This window comes from Netta rufina (genome assembly GCF_964035555.1).
Source record: "Netta rufina genome assembly, chromosome: 3".
Classification (NCBI taxonomy): Eukaryota; Metazoa; Chordata; class Aves; order Anseriformes; family Anatidae; genus Netta; species Netta rufina.
The window spans coordinates 99,067,000-99,083,260 of NC_140125.1; positions in this window are offsets into that span (position 1 = coordinate 99,067,000).

Sequence of the window (16,261 nt, forward strand, 5' to 3'; positions counted from 1 at the left end):
CAATAGATCTAAACCAAATATTTAGGCATCGTATGTTTAGTTTAAGACAGGATTTCAGATGATATGTATTATTTCACTCAAATTGATCATCTCTTCTGTCATCTGAACATATCTTTTAAGATAGATAAGCATATTCTGAATTTTGAACTTCAGACATGGAATCACAGAAAAAAATATATAGGTTGGGAAGTATCTCTGGATGTCTAAAGCAGGTTAACTTTTATGATGTATTAGGTTCCTCAAGACTACATAAAAAATTTTTGAAAATCTCCAGGGACAGATATTTTGTGAAACTTGCTCTAACATCTGATATTCTCAATAAGACTTTTTGTCTTATACCTGGATGAAATGCCTCTTGCTTCACCTGTGACCAAACAAGGATGTTATATTAGAATGAGCTGATAACGTTATTAAAGGTAAAGTTAATGACATCCACTGCTTTCCCCTTGTAGAAGGCTAATAAATTGGTCAGGCTTAAATTTCCATCATTATTTTCATATTCCTTGTCTCCAAAGACATGCTTGTTCTTCATGTGATGGAAAATGGCTTTCAGTGACATTTGTTCCATAATCACCTAATGGACTGAGATAAGACTGGACATCCTGCAGTTTCATCTTCCCTTCTTAAAGATGGGCTGATTGATTCCTCTTTTTGATTAGGCTGTCTGTAGCAGATGTCCACCACAACACCTTCCAGGGGTAACAATCCTGACCAGTACAGTGTGTCACCACCCTTATAGCACTGACTCTAGAAGTTGCATACAGCCTCAAACATTACCTCCAGGTATCTGTACACTCATATTTTAACCACTCTCTGCATTAACTTTCTACTTCTTATTTTCATCTTCCAGCTGCTGGCACTCCATAGGTGTGCCTAGGAAGATCTTCCTAACTAGGAAGATAGACAGAAACCCATTCTGCACGTCTCCCCCTGCCTCCCTGCCCTATCGCTCAATATTTTGCTTGGCAAACATTAACTTTGTGTTCTTAGCTTCAGACTTATGATACATTAGGTCTATTCTGCTTCCTATGCAGAGCTCCAAACTGCTCTTAATGGGACAGTCAAACAGGTGTCTATTTTCCCACATTTGACAAAAGTCTAGAAATCTGGCATCATTCTGAAAAATTCCTGCATAGGATCCATTTGGGAAGGTTTCTCAGAGAACACCTGACAGACCCAACTGGACCAAACTGCATAATACTGTGGTACCAATCATCTTTAAAAGTTAGTTTGGAAGAAAAGGTGAGATCCCTGGGCTCAGTGTGCCAAGAGCACTGATCCTTTGCCAGAGGACTATCACATTTTCTCTTAGATTTAGGTATCTTACTCAATGGTGCATGAGAGCATCTCACAGCTCTACATATCAGGCCTCTACTAACCATGAAGAACAGGTCTCTGCTTAATAAGCAGATGACTACTAGGCAAAACCATTGTCAGAAGAATTGAGTAATTGTAGAGATAGACCTTCCCCTTTTAAATAAAGAAAAATCATGATCTTCTAATTCATACTTTTCTAACGTAAGGTGTGCACAACACTAGACAATGCTGAACCGGTTGTCACAGTCCAGCTCCATGAAGAACTAGGTCTGATAGCAGTTTAACTTTCTGATACATTAGTGTGGCACCATATGCACTCTAATTAGCTGGGTCAATGGGGTATGTAACAGAGCTATAGAGTTTCCAGTCCTAAAGCTTGCTGATTCAGCTTTAAAATCTAGTTTGAGGTTCTATGCTGTGCTTTCCCCATAACTAAGCAAAAATGTTATGGATAGTCTTTTCCTTCTTTTAATTAATAAACATAGAAGCTTCTAACACTATAGGAGTTTGCCAACAGGACTTCTGATTACAAGATTAAAAAAAAAAAAAAAAAAAAAAAGCATTAAACATATAAATCATGTAAAAGGAATTAAAGAGTGAAGGAATTAAGAGTGAAACTGAAAGTTATTTCAGTAACCAAACCAGATGTGCTTAGTTCTTTATGCTGGTCATCATGATGCAGCTATTTCAGCTGGAACACTTGAAACAGAGATGCCTTGTAGCAACTTCCAAATCCAGAGTGGCTCGCTTAAGATGACATGATGTTTTGCATCCCTATAGCTAAAAATTACTGCAGTTACTCTACAAGCATTCTTTTTGTGTGACAGTACTTGTTTTCTGAAAGTACAGAACAAATGTTTGCTTTTAAAATGAATTACTCTTTGTAGGGTTAGCAGATCCTGCAGGTATATATAAAAGCATAAAAGCTATATATACATGTATGTGTAAGTATGTATGTATACAAGCAGGAAAACTGTGGAAACAGAGAAAAGTTTCCTTCAAAAACAGGAACACAAAAAGGTATCCAACATCTCTGAGAAAAATATATACTTTGCTGATATTTTCATATTTTCTTTAAACAAGCATTTTACATGTATGTTTACTGTTCCCTTTTTTTCCTGGATTACTTTCATTCAGTTTCAGTATGCTGCATCATGGTGTCTTAGGAAGTTGGCTTGATTTCTTCTTAATTCAGAGACATGGTGTGTGTTACTCTTTCTCTATACAGCCATATACTATAGAAACTAAGGACACACACGTATATATATATGTATATATGACATATGCATATATATATATATATATATAATGTCAGTATTTCCAATCAATCACTTTGACAGGCCAATATCTTATGAACAGTCATTTTCAGTTTATCTTTTGAAGACATAGCAGATTGAATTCTGACTTGGGACATGGCAGTGGAAGTAGGAAGTGATTCAACTGAAGCCAGAAGAATATGAAAAATTCAAAACTACCTTTAGTGAAAAATGAACTAAGTCCATTGAATGTTATTGGATTTGTATAGAGCTGTGTCTGAAATACATTAGAGACATTTCACTTAAAACAAAGCTAAGCAAAACTACTGTGAAAATACCACATGACTTCAATCTCTCAGTACATGCAGGTCTTGCTCACTGGGTGTTGTGAGATGTAAAAATTATAGGTTAAGGCCTCCAGAAGAAAGAGGAATCCATAAGATTATTTCTTTAACACCAGTCTTTTTCCTGTCGGTGGAACTATGAGCACAGAGGTTTTATTTGTTCCTATTAATGCTAGAGAAACAAAGATAGAAGGTACTATAGAAGCTTGTGAATTATTTCTTAAATCAGATGACAATTCATAAGCATAGGCCCTGTAAAACTAAGAGATTACTGAGATTAATTGCTTTAAAGGCTATATTGGACATAAATTTGTTTTAGATACAGCAGTTAAATAGCATATAACTGCACTGGAGTCTCTATACCTGAAAGTACTAGGTGAATATCAGTAAAATGGAATGAATCTCAATGAAAAATCATTAAGATTAAAAGGTTGTATAGTGTGTTTTTATTAATTTTCTAAATTATCCAAGAGTTCAGGTTGCTTTTTAATGACTATCTTACACAGCATATTGAAATGCAAGAATAGCCCATAAAGGATCAGAACAAAGGTTTTCTTGTGCAGTACCATCCCTCAGAAAGCAGACAATATTCATGGAATCATAGAATCATTAAGCTTGGGAAATACATTCAAGATCACCTGGTCCGACCATCACCCCACTACCAACATCACCCACTAAGCCATGTCCCTAAGCACCACATCCAACCTTTCTTTGAACACCCCCAGGGATGGTGACTCCACCACTTCCCTGGGCAATCCCTTCCAATGCCTGACTGCTCTTTCTGAAAAGAAATGCCTCCTAATTTCCAACCTAAACTTCCCCTGGTGCAACTTGAGGCCATTCACTCTAGTTCTATCACTAGTTACCTGTGAGAAGAAACTGATGCTCAGCTCCCCACAATTTCCTTTCAGGTAGTTATAGAGAGCCATAAGGTCTCTCCAGAGCCTTCTCTTCCCCATACTAAACAACCTCAGTTGTTAAAACAACCCCATTAGCTTAAAATCAACCCCAGACACTCCTCATTGGACATGTGTTCTAGGCCCTTCACCAGCTTTGTAGCCCTTCTCTGGACATTCTCCAGGGCATTGATGTCCTTCTACTACTGAAGGACCCATAGCTGAACACAGTTCTCAAGGTGAATATTGGGTGAGTGTGACAGTGAGGTGAACACTGAAAATATCTGTCCTGCCCTTTTCATCTTTTCCAGTTTGTTCTGCTTTCTTCCTTCCAGCCACACTTGTACCAGTGTGAATAGAATCACAGAACTGAAGAATCATTTAGATTGGAAAAGACCCTGAAGATCATCAAGTCCAGCTATCAACCTAACTCTATTCACAGAGCTGCACAATAAAATACAACAGGGACTTGTCATGAAAATTTCTGTGTTTAAAACTCATACACTCATGAGATTATTTAAAGTTATTTCAATCCCATAGTTGAGTTAATATTCAAGGGCAGCACTAAATTTATTTTTGGCATCTTAAATTGAGAGGAAATAAGAACTAGCTCCAGCAAGACAGAAATATGAACCAACACGCAATTTAATTGTGTATTCTATTCATCAAGACACTAAGAGGGGTAGGAATTCCCATAGTGTTACTTAAATTGCAAGGAGGGAATCTTGAAATCAGGAGGGGGTTCTTGACATCAGGAGGGGGTTCTTCACAGAGAGGGTGGTTGCACACTGGAACAGGCTCCCCAGGGAAGTGGTCACTGCACCAAGCCTGTCTGAATTTAAGAAGAGATTGGACTGTGCACTTAGTCACATGGTCTGAACTTTTGGGTAGACCTGTGTGGTGTCAAGAGTTGGACTTGATGATCCTTAAGGGTCCCTTCCAACTCAGGATATTCTATGATTCTATGATAATCATTTTTTGAGAGAAGGTATGATAAATTTTGTTTCTGTGAAATCCTTGGCATTATACACTCTGTATTTTAAATGTAAGAACAATGGGAATTGACTGTAAGATAATTGATTTTCAGAGCATACTGTTAACATATTTTGAGTAACTGCATCCAAAATTAATTAACCCAGATCAGATTTACACCAGATTTCCTCAAGTTAGTTGATTAAGAATTAGAATGTAGCTGAGCAAATCCCCATCTAGGACATTACAGAACATTATGTATTTTTCATATTTCCTAAATTAAAAAAAAAAATAAAAAAATCTAAGTCATGAAATCATGAAAATACCTTTCCTGAATAACAGAAAGAATATATTAATTTAAGGTAGAATAAAAGGGATGGAAACCTCTGAATTCCAGTCCCTTCGGGGACATGCAGAGACAGACAGTCATCATTTTTCTTAATGCTTGTCAGCTTCAAAGATTTTAATAGACCTAGGTGAACTGTGAGACTAATCAATCTATTTCAACCATCTGCAGTGCAATTGATTTTACCATTTTTATAATTGATAATTGTTTGCAGCCATGCTGATCTTTATTAATCTGCTTATGTCTCTATTCTGTGACAGTTGCATTCAGACACTTCAATCGGTGATATTTTGGACACTTTATTTACTTTGAGACTAGTCACCTTTATCACATGACATTGTATTCTTAGAATGTCTTGAAAACACTTTATCTGCTCACCATCAAGGAAAATGGAAACAGCTGTTTAGAGAGTAATTTTGGCTTTTTTTTTTCTTTTTTTTTTTTCCCCTCCCCTGGAGTACTTGTTGTTGTTGGTTTCTGTGTTCTTATTTGATTATAGCAATAGTTTTATTCATTATTGTTAGTTGTTGTTTTATTATTACATAGGATTTACTGCCATCTACTTTTATCAAAGTTAGCCTTGATTAGCTAAAAATCATCATTTACTTCCTATATTAAAAACTAAGATCACTGGTAGGAGAATAAAAACATGGGCTGATACTTTGTGGGAACAAAAGCAGTGAAGGGAAAAAAAAAAAAAAAAGAAGAAAAAAAAAAAAAGCTTGTTTAAATACGTTGTTTTTAGAGCCAAAATATATGATTGTTGTACTGCTCTTAGCCTATAGGATACACTGAGACTGCTTTGATCCTACAAAGGAATTTCAAGATAATCCAAACAATTGTTAAGTCTTTCTGAAGAAACCTGTGAATGAAAAATAATTATTGATTCAAACCATAGCTAAGTGTGACATCCATTATACCTTTTATTCTGGAATTTTCTATGTTCCTCAAAAAGTAGTAGAATGCTTTGAAAATTTTAGTTAATTTCTGTTTGATACCCGTCTACAGGGAGATAAGGTTATCATATAAACATAAGATAAACTGTTTACTAATGAAGACAGGTGCGTAAGAGTAAGGGCAAAAGTACCTGAGAGTTTTATGTATTCAATTTATATATCAGAAAGCTGATTTTATTTTTTCCCCCTAAGGATGCAAATATAAACATCTTTTAGATCCCCCTAAATCAGATCTTATTTTAGTACAATTTTCTGTAAATATTTTAAGCAGCAGTGTGACATGCATAGGCTTCAAATTTCAAACATAGAACTTCGTTCCTTAAAAGTCTGCCATTCTTTTCTCAGGTAAAGGGCCTAAACTTCATGCCCTTTGCTTTCAGAAGGTTCATCAACCACAAGATGGTTTGCTATTTATAACCAATGGATTATTCTTTTATTCTTTCCAACAACTCAGTATTTGTCAGCAAAATATTAGTACCATTAAACGGTGTTAATTACTAGTGAGGACAAGTCACATTGCAGATTTTTATTATTATTATTATTATTTTTTGTGTCAACATATCTCATATTCAAACTAAGAAAAACAGAAATAGGTAGTTATTTTTGCAAAAAAATATTTGCTTTCAAAAAGGAAATATTTCCCTGCCAACACTCACAGTAGATATGCATACCCATTTAAAAATCACTTCATCAATCAGATACTGTAAATATAACACAATTAATATGAATGAAAACCAATCCTGAAAATCCCTTTACTGGATTTAGTAGCTTTTCTCCACAAAAGAGCAAATCAATTTTCAATATAACTCAACAGCATATAGCATATTTTAAGTTCCTCATGAACTAAAATTAAATTCACGTATCTATAAGTTCACTGGAATACAATCATATTTAGCAGCATCACAGAAAAAAACACTAAACATTTACAAAATTTGATAATTCTGAGAAAGAAAAATGATTAATTTTCTATTTATTCTTAGGTGTAGTTCAGAAATATTCAGTTCTTTAGAGAAAATTTACGATGTATATAATGGAAGCAACATACAATAATTATTTATCTTAATCTATTCATCATGATACTAGTAGATAGCAGGTAGTAAAAACTTGTTTAATTAGAATAGAAAGATAGAGTAGACATTAGATGAAATTATGTTTTGGCCATAACAAGAAAAGAGAAAAGTATGTCAAGTAATGATACTGCATGAAAGAATTTTAGGGATTATTACCATAATCACAGAAAAGTGAATACCTTTAAAGAGCAGCTACTTTTAAAAATGTTGGCTTATTTTTAATCAAGCACCACATCATTATTCACTTACCTCTGCTGTTGCTATAGTTGTGTAGCCTATAGTATTTTTTTTTTAATTTATTTTTTTTTTCTTCATTTAATAGCTATTCATCAGAAGATTTTCATGTTCTCAACATCAGAGGACACTTCCTAAGATAGTTCCAACTGAGTGGATTATAAAACAAGTAATGGAGCAGACACTAGTCCACAAAATTCAAAGGCACTTATCAATATATTGATAACACAGCTGAATTTTTACATTTTTTTTTCTGCCTTCTTTTCAGAATTTAAAGTCCCTGTACTTGAACACTTTAAGGACAGTTACTGACTGCCAACATTTTCAGTATCTGTCATTAGACCAAAAGTAATCTCAGTGCTTTCCAACATTATACTTACAATACTGTCCATGCAGCATGACAGATATATGTTAAGTGCAAAATAACTGTAAATTTACTTTTAACAATCTTCAGTTTTCTTCAATAATTCAATCTGTTAAATTAGGTGGCCACTTTAAATGTGACCTGAATGAGAACATATACTTCTTTTCTAATCGATTTGTAACCTACATCATCTACAGCTGTGACAAAGTACTTTTGAGCTGCTACCTCTAAAAGGCATTAAAGTGCTTACTATTGGAACAGGTAGAGGACAGAATAGACAGCCAAAGCTTGCAAGAGGTGTGAAGTGGGTTTTTCCTCTAATAGCTGGGAATCAGAAGAGAGCTATTTCAGTTGCATACTTTGAGCTGTGCCAGGACAAGTATGTTTCTTCCTTGTTTTCTGAGTAACCAGGAAGGAATCTTTGCTTTTTTTCTGTATTGTGAGCCTTTTTCATAGGTGGACAGAGAACAAATGGTGAAACTGAGATGATAGTATTAAAAAATAATAGCAGTGCATGTAATAACGGATGAAGGAGTAACTAGAGGAAGACAGAAGGTATTAAGACAACAGTGAAAATGTGAGAATAGAAGGGAGAATTAAACAAAGGACATAGACAGAGACTGCAAAGATGAGATACACTTTGAGGAAAGGACTTTTTGGAATACAAATTATTAATTAGAAGAAAAAGAACCATGTGGCAGAGAAAGAATGAAAATAAATAACTCAGCTTCAAAGGAAAAATATGAAGAAAGTACTCTGAAAGACGGGCAAATAGAGTGTGGGAGAAGAGCTGCTGTTCTTGTTGCTTATTTGCCCAAAGTATATGGGAAATTACTTTCCTGAAACTCTCTCCTTCATACTGTTGGTCTGCTGCAAAGCTGCTCTGAAAAATCCAATCTCAGTCATTTTCACATTCTTGCCCTATCACTCTCATTACCCTCTCAGTAGGAGCAACAATGTAAAAAATAAGTGAAGTCATCAGCTACACAGCATTTTATATTGATCCACAACTATGTATGTCATGTGCAGTTTTTGCCAAGATAAAAAAAAAAAAATGGGAAGGAAGGTGGCTGCCTGTGGATACCATTGCTGAAATATGACTTTCAAAAGAGAAAAAGATGTTCTACAGCTAATGACAACATGACCGAAGTTTAGTCAAAAAAATTTCAGTTCTTATGTTTCTCCAGTTTTATGTTTTCATTCTTTTCCATCTTTTTTTTTTCATTGCTACTGCAAGAGAAGCACACATGAAAATTAAATATATATATATAACGAATTATCACAACAGCATATTTTATACTTGACATTCAGACTGAGAGTAAAAGACAAAATAAATTAGTTGATGCAATTGAGTTTTGAGACAACAAAGGGTTTACTTTCCCACTATCATGGAAACAAGTTTTGGAAAAGAAATTTCTTTTGTTATTGAAATCTGTAGGATAATATTTTATTTTCAGAGAAAACTCAGACACACTTCTGTTGTTTGCTGTTTTCTGTGTAAAAGCAGATGTATTTGCAACACAACACATAGCCTAAACTGGATTTTTAAATCAAAGTAACTCAAAACTTTCACTGATGCCACTCAAAATTAATTGAACGATTTTCAACTAACACATATCCCTGAAACAATGTTTAGTCTGTTTGCAGAATAAGTTTCTCATGCGTTTGCATAATGCCTTATTTTATAGACTCCTTATATTCAGTATTTGATACAACACTTTCAATACAAATTGAAATTATGTGAATAATTCCCACAAGATGGACAGACCTAAATTCTCCAAGTCCTCAAAAAATTTTAGGGTATTCTTGCTTACATGTTAAGAAGAATTAAGTTTAAGCAACCTCAGTAAAATGAAACATAAATTTAATGTATAACATTATTTACAAATGTGTATTATGCAATCTCCCAATGCATCTCTGTGATGTAATTTGACATAAACAGAAATGTTATCATTTCCAAAATCAAAATAAGGTGTGATTGTTTTGTTTTGTTTTCTCCTGATAACCTTAATACTTTTTTTTATATCAAATATGTTGAGTAGATCTTTTGTGCTTTTTAGGAAATGTCACACATAGGAAATAGATGTCATAATTGGATTTAGGAGGAAAATTTTGGTACGTTGGCAGTTCTGCATGTTGTTAAGCCATCCTAATAACAGTTTTCAGCCATCCACAAATTTAGAAATAAAGTTTTCAAATTTAATTTAAATAATTTAAATGTAGAGAGGAAGTCATATATCAATTATTTATTTTGGCTGATCTCTGTGTTCTAATTAGAGACAGACCTGAGCTGTAAATTTTCGATTCAAATGCATTGTACCAAGTTTGTGACTTTCTGAAAGTAGAGTGTTGGTTTAGTTTTAGGGTCCTATTTGTCAATACCATATTGTTGAGCTATGCATAGAAATGTACAAAATGAATTTATTAAAGTTCCATGAACTTATTAAATCAGTAAGATAATTTAAAATATGCAGTGACCAACTATTTACTATATTTACTAACTACAAGTATGAAATGTTAATCTTCCTTCCTCCCTTCCTCCTTCTCGCACATGAAAATTCCATACCCACAATGGGTTTAATTTAATTTAATGAGAGGAGTAGCTAGCTGTACAGCCAGTAGTACTGTGTAGTCAGTAGACATAATCTCACTGTTTGACTACAGTTTTTTTATCACAGCTGAGTTTAAATTGTGGTGCAGTAGGTCATATCTTCAAAACATTAAAGTAAATATTTTCCTTTCTTTTTTTCCAGTGTATTCAAAATGAAATCTGCATAACTGATTTTTAATTACATTTTAATTTAATATATTAAGATATGTTTATAATACTACTGAATGCCATTTGTACTGAATGGGTGGTATATAACTACAGGATATCTTTTAGCATTCCTGAGATTTGCCATGAATTACTCAGCCAAAAATTTCCTTTCTAAAATTATTTTTATAGATTTGACTGATTTTTTAATGTATATCATAAGAATCTCATGCCTGAATCTGATTCTGTTTTTTCATGTCTTTGGAATCTTTCAGAGAGGTTTTTTTTGTTTGTTTGTTTTGTTTTTTCTATTTTATGAAATTGATACTTTTATTGGTACAAATTGAGAGTCAAATGCTTTAAATTTTACACAATTCATGTTGTGACTGTCCTACTTTAATCCAATTATTCAGCAAAATTATTTCTAAACACATTAATGTAGATTTGGAATTGATGAAAGGTTTTAAAATTACAAGAGTTCCTAACTACAATATAAATAGACACCTTTTTTTACAATACTCAACTAAGGGTGCTTTTCCATACATTTGAAGTCCTTGTAGTTGGTCCTTAAATTACTTTTAACCTGCAGAATTTATGTAAAAAGAAACAAACCCTAAATACCACTTTTTAAACCCAGAGCACGTGCCTTTGTGAAAATCAGTTTTACCAGATACTTCAAATGGAAGAGATATTATAGCTTCTTCTAAAACATAACTGCTTCAGAGGTTGCATGGGTGCTCTTCTCACTACAGAAAAGTCATAGGGTCCTAAAAGAGAACACAGCTTGAGGTACTGCAACTAAACATTGTCAAAAATAATATTGTGTTTATGAGTCTTCTTCAGCAGCTCTGTAAACAAGAAACAACTATTGTGACTCACTGCAGTAACATCTTTCTGAAATTAAAAAAAAAAAAAAGTGAGAAAATAATCATGCTTTCTGACCTAAAACTATGCTTTCCTGTGCTCCCGATCACAGACATTAAGATCAAAATATAAAATGTCTTAAATCTTATATGTACCATTTTTTTTCCTCAATATGAAATTGTGAAGTAACAGGCCTAATATGAAAAGAAATATATTTTGACACAGCCTGAAAAGAACTTGGGTGAATAATTGTCACAGTATAATACGAAGTCCATAAGCATATAAAGGTTGAGAAAGACACTGAGAAATTTATGAAGGAAGTTGAAAGAGTCAAAAGCAACGGACTACATGTAGCCCCCATCACTGGAAGTAGCTGATGTGCTGAATTCCAGAAGCTGAGACAAAATAGCAGAGGAAGGATAACATTTTCTCAATTGTGACCTAATTAGAAGGTTCTTAAATATACAGAAGCTCATATATTAGCTGGATAAATTATTTTCTGTCCCAGGTACAATAAAGCTTTAACATTAAAATATATATTGTATCTACTTTAATTTAAAATACACTAGAGCATCTGAAAATTGATTGTACGCTAATCTATATTTAGGACTCATCCTTTAATTTAGTAATATTTTACGCAGCTAAACATACTAATGTGGATTAGTGGATTAAAATAACACGAATATCATGAATTTCTTTTATTTTATAGATCATAATGAATCAGAATAGCTTGGGTTGGAAGGGACCTTAAAGATCATCTAACTCCAACTCTCCTGCCACAGACAGGGAAGCCACCCACAAGATCATGTTGGTCAAAGCCCCATCCATCCTGGTCTTGAACATGTCCCATCTTGTGGATGGAACATCCACAACTTCTCTGGGCATCCTGTTCCAGTGCCTCACCACCCTCAGAGTGAAGAATTTCCTCCTAATCTCTAATCTAGATCTCTCCTCTTTTAGTTTAAAACCAATTCCCAAACCATTTATTTTTTTCTTTTTTTTTTTAAACTCCCCATTAAGTACTGAAAAGTGACAATGAGGTCACCCTGGAGCCTTCTCTTCTCCAAGCTAAACAGCCCCAGCTCTCTCAGCTTTTCTTCATAGAAGAGGTGCTCCAGCCCCTTAATCATCTTCATGGTCCTCTGCTGGTCCTATTCTAACAGATCAACATCCTTCAGATGACAGGATGTTGTTAACGACAGTTGTAAGATCATGATGAGATGAGAAAAGCTGAAAGGGTTTTTAATGATCATTTACTTCCCATAATCTTATTATTTCTTCACACTCACAAGAGGTTAATGTGATGTTAGTTATATACAATTGGGGTTAACAGATCCAGCAGTTGTGTGCTGATGTGTACTTTAGTCGACACAGTTTCCCTTTTAGCAAATCTCTTCTAATAAGTGGTAGTGTCAGTATAGAAAATTAAATGGCTGCTGAGATAGCAGGAACTACCAGTAAGTTATGCATTAAAAAAAATTCTAATGACTGTATACTTGAGGCAATCTTTATCAGTAAGAACCAGTTAGAATTAGTTCATGTTAGGCTGTATAGTTAATTCTGAATGCTACAATACATGAAACGAAAATAGGGGCGTATGTGGAAAAAAAATCTGAAATTAAAATAAGCTTTCTTTCTAGTAGAGCTGAGGAAGCAAAGCCTATTTTGTTTACTAAAGGAAGGTATTTCATTAAAAGAAGTGAAAAGAGAAATAAAAGAACTAAATTTCACTTACAGTGTACAGGGGAATCAAAAGATCACTGTCTTATGAAGTAACAATAGGCTCAAGTAAATGTGTACAGGTGTAGCTCCCATTTCTTTTTAGTTTCCTTTAGCTCATTTTTCTTTGGATGGTTAGATGTTCAGTTGTCTACCCAGACAACTATGTACTTTGAAAACATAGTATTATGTGCTTAGGATCAGAATAAGCTAATGAATTCAATTTCTGGGTTCCTCCATTGTTTCACATTACACCATTGCTTTGAGAATATGATACCTGAGAGAGCTATCTGTGACCATAAAACAAAACTTAATATTTTATTTACTTATTGTACTTAATTAATTATTTTATAGTACTTATTGTTAAGAATGCCTAAGTGGTCCTATTTGTAACTTCAAGTTCAGAGAAGCTTTTACACTCCGGGAGAAATATAATGAAAAAATGTTATATTTTACCACATTTTCCATTTAAACTACATAAAATAACTCCTGTTTTGTGTGAAGAAATAAATACTAAAACTGCTGAAGCTAGCTTTGTTTTGAAAAGTTGAGGTAATGCTGCATTTTGAGAAAGTATCTTTACATTTATTTCAAATTACACCTTGATTTTTCTTTTCACAAATATTTTTCTTAGAATTTGATTAGAACTAAATTTGATATAAGCACTCTGGTGATAGCTATCTATTATTTGAATATTCACATAAAATTGTTTTAATCTCAAATCCAAAGTTATAGTAGAGAAAATGCACAGGGGTTACTAAAACGTTTCTAGATTTTCTATTGTATATCGTAATTTATACAAACTCCACATTTATTACATTTTTTTACACTATTTACCTGTGCTAATTTAATTTGATTTTACTTTTTTTTTTCTTCTAGTCTTCCAGCTACTACATTTTTTATTTTTGATCTCAGATAACAGCTACAGTTATAGATATGAACAAATGAAGTGATTTCTCTATCTTTAAGAAGACAATTAATTAAATGTGGCAGTCTATTATGTCTTTATGAGCATGGTGTGTGCAGGTACTCTCCAAGGAAAATGGAGAACATTTGAAGACTTACAATATACTTTGAGAGAGAAATTCATTGAAAGACCTTTTACCTAGGCTAAGGTCAAAAGAGAAAATTTGGTATAACATCATTAGAATTATCGTACATAATATGTTCTTGTCAAGTCATTTGCACAAAATTATGTGAATAGCAAAATAATTCAAGTCAATAAGGAAGATTTCTGTTTCAATTATTTTGCTCAAAGTTTTATTCAAGTAAAATATAATAATTTTGCCTTTCCCCAATTTTCACCTCTATTGTGAGCATAAGAGATGTTAGAATTTTCTCTAATGATGCCTATCTATAAAGATAAGAAGAAAAGGAAAGAGAGGTAATAAAAAATTATCAATCTTTTGTATATACACTTAAAATAAAAACATTTATAACCCAGTTGTACAGAAAATCAAGTTTCTTACTTAAGTGCCTGCTTATAGATTCTACCCTGATATCAATTGGCAGGATCATTTACTTAGTGTATTAGCTAAAATTTGTGCTAATGATCCTGAGGGTTAAATAAAAAAATTAAAAAATAATAATAATAATAAAAAAATTAAACGTTGTTTGACCTTATGTTTTCTTTACTTGAAGAAGCCTTAGGCTACATTAACTTTTAATCTCAGCCCTGTGAAAGTTGTGGTCCAGACTGGTGCAAGTACAATGGTGAGAACATTTAACAGACCACTGACACAGAAGTCACTGTGAACTTACTGATAATGTATATAGCATTGTGAATTTGTACTCTGGAAAATGTCTTGGAAAGGGTGGCCCTGAAACCATTAATCCAATGTAAAGGATTAATGATAGCATGAGGTTTCTCTCTTCATGAGGTTTCTCTCTTCACTTTCATCCAGTCAGGTGTAAAATAACAATTTTTCCTGACTTGTTAACAACAATTTACTTGTTTCAAAGGAACCTGTAGTACGCGTTCACTTTAATACGTAGCAAAAGAAGTGTCAATAAATTAAAGATGTATGGACTCGGAAGTTCATGGAGCAGAATGAAGGATCTTTTTAAAAATATTAATGGCCATTTTTCCAATCAACAAAATGTTACGTGAAGAAAATAAATCTCTAAAAATCTCTTGAAGGAAAGAAGAGTGTTACTCTCTTTATTCCCTTCCAGATTTTATCAGCTATCACCTGATCTTTTTTTTTTTACAAAAATGTGTTATTTTGCATACATATTTTCATTTGACAGATTGAGAAGAGATATGTCTGTCTAAGCCAATCATACAGAACTGCATCATTTATTGTGAGTGGACCACCCTTAAAATCAAGGAACATTAACTATAGTATCTGCAAAACCAGTGTAGTCTGGAAATCATAGTATCTTTATACTTCAGAATACAGGGCTAGCTAAATAATTACTCTCCCAAAAGATGTAAAATTTAGAAAGGTTTTTGGTTTTAGTGTACAGTTTAGGACTGTACCCAATCATGATCGTGGTGCAGCTTCAACATTATTTTGTCTGTGTAAGTATGCCACAAATGCACATATTTCCTTATAAATTCCACACTAAGGTTCCTCAAACAGCATTTTAGAACCAAAACAAGTGTTATGTGCATAAAATACTGTCCAGTTGCCAATTCTGTGTACCTAATTTCAGAATTGAGATGCACTTAAAATTTCAATATGCTAATAACCAAAAAATTCAATTCTAACATTTGGTGAAAATCTGTTATTCTATCTTCTCTTATATGTGTGTAGTTACCTGGAATATTGCAAGCAGCTAAAATCCACAACCAGAACTTTCCTATACCTTCTTTACAATAAGATAAAAAAGATGAACTATTCAGTCCTTTGATTTAGGATTTATTTTCCAGTTTTTAAGCATCCTATATTTCTTCTTTGAATGCTTATTCAAGTGTATAAGCATAAGTATACCCCTTTCCTGGGCTGTGGACATCAATATCTATGACCATATAAAACAAATGTTAAGTTCATTTTTACCTGTTTAAATATAGAAGGGTTACATAATTTCCTTCTAATATATGGCTCACATTGTTTTCTCACTTTCTTCCAATTAATTATTCTGTTTTGGACTGATCACTCGTTGATCCTTTTTCTGATTGTGTGACTTTACATCACCTATATTAAAAATATGTTGTTTTTTTGC